This window comes from Chiloscyllium plagiosum, chromosome 21, assembly GCF_004010195.1.
Source record: "Chiloscyllium plagiosum isolate BGI_BamShark_2017 chromosome 21, ASM401019v2, whole genome shotgun sequence".
Taxonomy (NCBI): domain Eukaryota; kingdom Metazoa; phylum Chordata; class Chondrichthyes; order Orectolobiformes; family Hemiscylliidae; genus Chiloscyllium; species Chiloscyllium plagiosum.
Genome location: NC_057730.1, coordinates 14411449 through 14418561, shown reverse-complemented (window position 1 = coordinate 14418561; position 7113 = coordinate 14411449). Strand labels below are relative to the sequence as shown.

Sequence of the window (7113 nt, the reverse complement as noted above, 5' to 3'; positions counted from 1 at the left end):
AACCTGCTGCGCCCCTAGACAAGCTATTCCAGTATAGCTACAACGCTGGCATCTAACCTACAAAGTGAAAATTTTCCAGGTTGTCCTTGACAAAAGACAGAAGAAATAGAACCCAACCAATTACCAACCTATCAGTCTACTGTCTTTTGTCAGTAAAATCAACAATGCTATCAAGCAACACTTGCGTAGCAATAACCTGCTCACTGATGCTTAGTTTGGGCTCTGCTAGAGCCACTCAACTCCTGATTTAAACAAGGATAAAAGAGCTGAATTCCAGAGTTAAGATGAGAGTCACTGCCCTCAACATCAAAGCAGCATTTAACTGAATGTGTCCATGAGAATCAAGGGGTAAACTCTCCACTGGTTGGGAGTCATACCTGGCATAAAGGAAGACGATTGTGGTTGTTGGAGGTCAATCATCTCACCTCCAGGATATTCCTGTAAGCATTTCTCAAGGTTAGCTCTTTCACCAACCACCATCTCTTCATCATAAGACCAGAAGTGAGATGTTCTCTGATGATTGCACAATGTTCATCAGAATTCATGACTCCTTAGATGCTAAAGCATTCTATGTCCAAATGCAGCAAAGTCTGGAAACTATCCAGGCTTTTGCCAACAACTGGCAAGTGTTGTAAATTACAACTAATATTATTGTTGAATAAGTCTGATTCCAGATTGAAATCTGACTTGACAGCTTGTATTTTGTTCTTTATTTGAAGTCAAAAAAGTGGCTTTTCCTTGAAAAACAGCATACAATGCTGAAGACTTGGGTTCAACAATAAAGCTGGATTTTATTACACAAAAGAAATTAAGACTAATAAAATAGAATACACCAAATAATTTACATATAACACAATTCAAAGATTTTGAAACACATGGTCTAATACAATCCTACTAATCCTAACAGCACTCCTTGATAGCCTATTCCTGGAGTTTTTATTTAATTTATTGATGTCACATGTACCTAAGTACAGTGAAAGGTTTTGTTTTGGGTACAGTGCAGGAAGAGCATAACATACAATGACATACAGATCACAGGGTACTTAACCAGAGTGAGGCATAGAAGGTTACGGCTACACAGAAGGTGCGCAAAAGCAAGACCCAACATTAGAACTGAAATTTCAGAGGCCCATCCACCTGTTGAATAACAATGAGGAAGAAGCTGTTCTTGAACCTGATGGTCATGTGTCTAAGCTTTTGTATCTTCTGCCTGACAAAAGAGGTTGCAAGAACTTAAGACTTTCTCAGCTTCAAGTAAATCTTTCAGGGTTTCAACCAAACACGTCTGGTCTGGAATTTTAAAACTAAACTCCTTTAATTAAGGTAAGCTATATTTAACAGTTCTAAATTAACTCCCTGCTTTAGGAGCAACTGACTTGTACATCCAGCATCAAATAAACACGGTGGCTATAAGAACAAGGCAATGGCTAAAACTTTTGCAGTGAATAACTCACTTCCTGATTCCCTAAAGCCTATCACCATCTGTAAGACACAAGCCACCTATGTGATGGAAAACCCCACTTCCATGGATGAGTACAGCTCCAACAACACTCAAGCACTTGGCACTATGCAGGATAAAGCACAGAGGTAACAGTGGTTTTGAAGAGCATGTAGGGGTCATGATTTCGCATCGGAAAGGTCACTGGGTGGAGTGGTAGGTGGTGGTGGGGCTAAAAGGTTGAGTGGCTTTTAAACCAACTAAGACCACGTTTTAACCTGCCCACCTCACTAGGAGAAAGTGAGGACTGCAGATGTTGGAGAATCAGAATTGAAAAGTGTGGCGCTGGAGAAGCACAGCAGGTCAAGCAGCATCCGAGGACAGTCAACGTTTCAGGCATAAGCCCATCATAATCTTAATATTCACTCTTGTGATTGCCTCAGATCATCTTCTGGGCAAGACAAGCCCAATGATGATTCTGCCCCTGATTTTCTGAAGCAAAACAGTGGCCTTTAAACCAAAGTAGATCTGCCAAGATGAGAAATATTCTGATTTGAGCTACAGGTTTCAGTAGTGGAAATCCATTCCACAAGTTAAAAAAAATTGATTAAACAGTGAACTTTTCTTTCAGTGTTTGTTTTGAGAAAAGCAAGTTCTCTTTAAAAATCAAGTGAACAAAAAAGCAAGGAATTTTGTTTCACTGGTCCTTATGGATGGAGTGTTCGTGATGAATATTGTTAGAAGTAACTTGAATTAAATAAACTAGAGAAGATATATTAATAAATTAAAGATGTTTCCACTAGTAGGCACTAGGGGCCATAAATACAACTATCACATTAAATCCACTCAGAATGCAGGGGAAATCAACCTGCCCAGAACATGTTGAAATACTTGCTAGCATGTAATATGATCCTGATAAATAGAATAAATCCAATTAATGGGAAGCCAGATAGCTACATCAGGAAGAAAGAAATCAAAGTATATGCTGTTAAGAACATAAGAAATCAAGGCAGAAAACACTGCTTAACACTTTTGAGATATTCCAATATTCAATGAGTGCATAATGGATCTTCTATTTTAAGACTTTTTTTTGCATTATATTGGTGTTTTGCAGTTTTCCCGTGATGTTTTTAATATGAACAATTTGGAATGCTTTAATGAGGTCATGACTTATTTTAAAATTCTCATGAGTAATGGGTCCAGTCTGTTGAGTCTTTCATTATAGGACAATCCCTCAATTCTAGGAATCAGTTTGGCCATCCTTAATTGCGCATTCTCTACAGTACGCACATCTTTCTTCAAGGATACCACAACTGCACATAATACTCAACACAGACTCTATATAATTGCAGCAAGGCGTCTTTGTTCATATATTCAAGTCTTATTGCAATAAAGGCCAATGGTCCATTTGTTTTCTTAATTGCTTGAGATGAGATTAATTAGACTGGAAGGTAGCTTGTGTGGAGCAGAAAATGACCACACAGCAATATGAATGGCCTAATTCTGTAATGCAATTTTGACTACTTTTACATAAGGCTAACTCATTCCCATCAAGTGAACAACTTGTCACAAATGATTTTTATTTGAACACTTGTGAGTTAATCCAACATTTCAGTTCACAGAAAACTCATCCATTCCGTCATCACACAAGCAAACCTGATGGTCATCTGTCAACAGCAGTTGTTCCATCTCACTGGATGGACAGGAGCTATCTGTTTGATAAAACTAATGGACTGGTGCACAGGAAACCAACTAGGAGAAATTAGTTTGCAGTAAGATGTCCATATAAACTGAGTGTAGTACTTCAGTGGCTTCTATTATACTTTCTTGATGTTTGGTCAGAACTGGATATTTTAGTTAAAAAACAATTTGTAGTTAATTTAAAATCTGTCCACCTGTGTCAATGTGTGAAGTTATCAGATCACAAAGGCTGGGTTAGAGAGAGAAAACATTCAGGCCAGGGAGGGGAAATGGATTTCATTGGCCCTTACCAACAAGTTAAAAATATCATGTTAATCAAAATGTAACTGGACAGCTAACTGATCATAGGTTCTCCACACCTCTTAGAAAATGCAAATATACAGCTTCCAATCAAGGTTGTTATTAATATTAACTCATTGTCCATTCACTTAGCCACTGCAAGCACTTCTCTCTCTCTTCCTCTGTCTCTTCACTTGTCTTCTTCACCGGTGTTTCCTCTGCTTGAATCCCAAGCATACCGTCCCTGTCACATTGTTCCATCACCGACTTGCTGTTTGATAGTCTTTTGATAATGTCATGTAAGTTATTGACCCATGAGTCCAGTTCCAAGTTGCTGTCTATCAAGTGTGTGAACGGGTCAGCTGTGGTCACCTCAATGAGCTCTCCCTCCATGGGGATTCGCAGATAATACGCATGTAGCATCATGCGATAAGGGTTACTGTCAGTCTTCAAACTGTAGGTGAAGTCGCCAACTATGGGATGGCCCACAGCCAAGCAGTGGACCCTCAGTTGGTGTGTGCGGCCTAAATAAATAACAAGAAGACACTGAAGTGAGGCATCTCTGCAGCAACCGCAAAGAAACTATCTTTGTTTCACAGTTCGGAATCCAAATAAGCAACATTACTGATAAAAACAATTATGCAATATCACCAATCCACTTGCGTCTCTAAACATTTTGTTTCTCTGGTACTTTCTGTAAGCATCATGATTACACCGAGGAGTAATTCGAAAACTGTTTATTGTTTTCCTTTTCTGTCCATAAGTAAAGTTTTGTATTAAATATTCCTTTCTTTTTTGAAATCGCCTGTGGAGTGTTTCCTCCAAACATTTTTATTTTGAAGTCCAACTTTTTTTCCAACTGGCTTGAGGTTTTAAACCAAAAGTGTGGTTTACTCAAACTTTTATTGGAGACAGGAGGGATGAGGGAAGTGAGGTTTGATTATTGCCATACGCACACACAAAAATGCAAAGAAGAAATAAAGAAAAAACCACAAGAAGCTACAAATACGAATGACTTATAAATCAAAAAGATTGACATTAAATCACATTTTTTGTCAGAGTGCAGGAAGTCAGCATCAAGTAATTCACAGACGTTCAAATTCAGGTGGTGCAGTTGGCTGAAGTTTCAAAATTGCTTCTCAATTTAACAAAGGCACAGTAAAAACGATGTTAGTTTACGGACTTGGTCCATTTTTCCACTGATAACAGGAATCATCTAGCGAACTAAGCTTTAAGGAGTTTGTGGACTTGAGGCAGGCATAGCTCGGCCTGGAATCTGGATTTCTGTTGGGGGTCTTGACGTTAATAGTAGACAAGATTGTTATCAGATTGAAGCAATGGTTGAAAATTGACCAATTGTACCTTTCTTCAAGGACCAAGAGTTTGTTTACAATCAGATGAAAGGCCCATTAAGAATGCTTCACTTTACTTTACAAGGTAGCTTCTATACGTGTGATCAAAAACTGTTGTTCACTGGATGAGACAACTGTTGGGTCGTTAGCATCACTTCAGGTATGTTTTTTTAGCTCCCTGTTGTTTACCAGATCCTGCTGAGGATATATATTTTCTACTGTTCTTTTGTGTTGATTTGACTGCAATGACCAGCCATGGAAAGTGAGAGATGCCAGGAGGGTAGTTATTTCTGATCTCTTTCCTGGTACTTGTTGATTGCAACTTTGCAGGAATCTAGTTAACTCAAATCATGAGACTGACCGTATGAAAGACCCATTAAAAATGATTCACTTTAGTTTACGAGCCTCTGTCTAGTGAAGCAAAGCCCATTTCAAAATTTAAACAAATATAGAGACCCGGGTTCAATTCCCGCCTCAGGCGACTGACTGTGTGGAGTTTGCACATTCTCCCCGTGTCTGTGTGGGTTTCCTCCGGGTGCTCCAGTTTCCTCCCACAGTCCAAAGATGTGCAGGGTCAGGTGAATTGGCCATGCTAAATTGTCCGTAGTGTTAGGTAAGGGGTAAATGTAGGGGTATGGGTGGGTTTCGCTTCGGCGGGTCGGTGTGGACTTGTTGGGCCGAAGGGCCTGTTTCCACACTGTAATCTAATCTAATCTAAAAAAAATATCTTTTGAAACAATTGATGATCTTTTTGTTTTGTGGGCCTGACAGTCATGCTGACTGCATGAAAATGTGCTATGTAAATACTTTTCATTTTTTTTAAATGTACAGGGTATGGAGATCACTATTAAGTTATTATCATTTTTTGCCTGTCCTTAATTTCCCTTGAGGTGGTAATAATTGTCTATTGCACCTCTGTAGTCTAACACTGCATAGGCACATTCATAGTGCTGTTAGGAAGGGAGTTCAAGATTTTTGACTCCTTGACAGTGAAAGAATGGCAGATGATAAGAGTTCTTAGTCAAGGTGGAACACAACCTGTCGTGGAATGTGCAGATAGCAGTGTTCCTAAGCATTGGCTGCCCTTTTCCTTCTAGATAGTAAAAGCCGCAAGTTTGGAAAGATAGTGTAAAAGAATGCTTGTTGAGTTGCTGTCATAAATCTTGACTACCCAGTGCTTCTTCCAATAAGGATAGACATTATGCAGGAGGTTTCCTTGCTTTATTTTATCTGATTCAATGAGATTTTAGGGACAACCCTGCTCTTGGCTGTGTGCCACTCCGATACCTCCTCTTATGGGTTTGCCCTGCTAATGTGTAAAAAAAGAATCTGGAACCTTGGCTGATAGGCATACTCATTCAGACTTGATTAGTCTCTGGGCAACTCTCCCCATTTTGAAAAGGTCCAGGAGGGCTTAGCAGGGTCAAGTGGAACTAAATGTGCCTTTGTTATGTACAAATCCAAGGCTGAGGTCAGCGTCAAGTGCTCTGTCCAGTTATTTTCATGTACTTTTTTCTTATTTGATGTAATTTAGTGGTCTGCTGGGCAATCTCAAAGTCAATCACATTGTTATTGAACTGTATTTACATAAAAGTAGTCTCCCTTCCTAAAAGGGCATTAGTGAACCAGTTACAACAATTGATAGCTTTGCAGTCATCTTATTAACTTTTTATTCCAAATGTAACTATCTGGTTTGTTTATAATTTTATCAGTCTGAAATTCTGGATAACTAGCTCTGTGACAGAAACACTATGATCACCTGCATGTATGTTTTTTATATTCATTTCTGGGATGTAAGCAACATTGGCAAGGCAGCAATTTTTTCTCATTTCTCATTTGCAATTTCCCTTGAGAATGTGATGGACGTCCACAGTATTATAAAACAATGGGTGTTATGTACAATTATGTGTTTGTGCACCAATTAATTTATGCAGCAAAGGGAGAAATAAAACATACTTTTCTGAAAGCATCTGCAAACTCAATTGTATCCATTACCTCATACAAAGGACAAAAAGAGCCAAGATAGTATTTGAAGGAAGCTAATTAGCTTGGCTCTCAATTTAGTCAACTGATTACAAGTTTTCTGCAAATTAAAGGAACAAAGAACATGCACTTATATACTCAATCGCGCATTTAGAACATTGTGAGGCCAGTTAAGTACTTTTGAAACAAAAACAGAAATTGCTGGAGAAACTCAGCAGGTCTGGCAGCATCTGTGGAGAGAAAGCAGAGTTAATGCTTTTGAGCTCAGCGTCCCTTCTACATAATTGATTGCAGCTGGAAAAAAGTAGCATTTATGCTGATGTGGGGGGGGGGGGAGGTTTGGTTAAAGGGTGATTGTGG

The 7113-nt window shown here is 38.9% G+C and overlaps 1 protein-coding gene across 1 annotated transcript in view; it reads right to left on the bottom strand.

The window, feature by feature from the left end:
- Positions 1-3820: 3820 nt before the first annotated feature.
- rpusd1 (RNA pseudouridine synthase domain containing 1) overlaps positions 3821-7113 on the bottom strand; it is a 20225-nt gene continuing 16932 nt past the window's right edge. The window contains exon 5 of the mRNA XM_043711304.1: positions 3821-3942. The gene's annotated coding sequence lies outside the window, so the exon portion shown is untranslated. The remainder of the gene's footprint in view (positions 3943-7113) is intronic.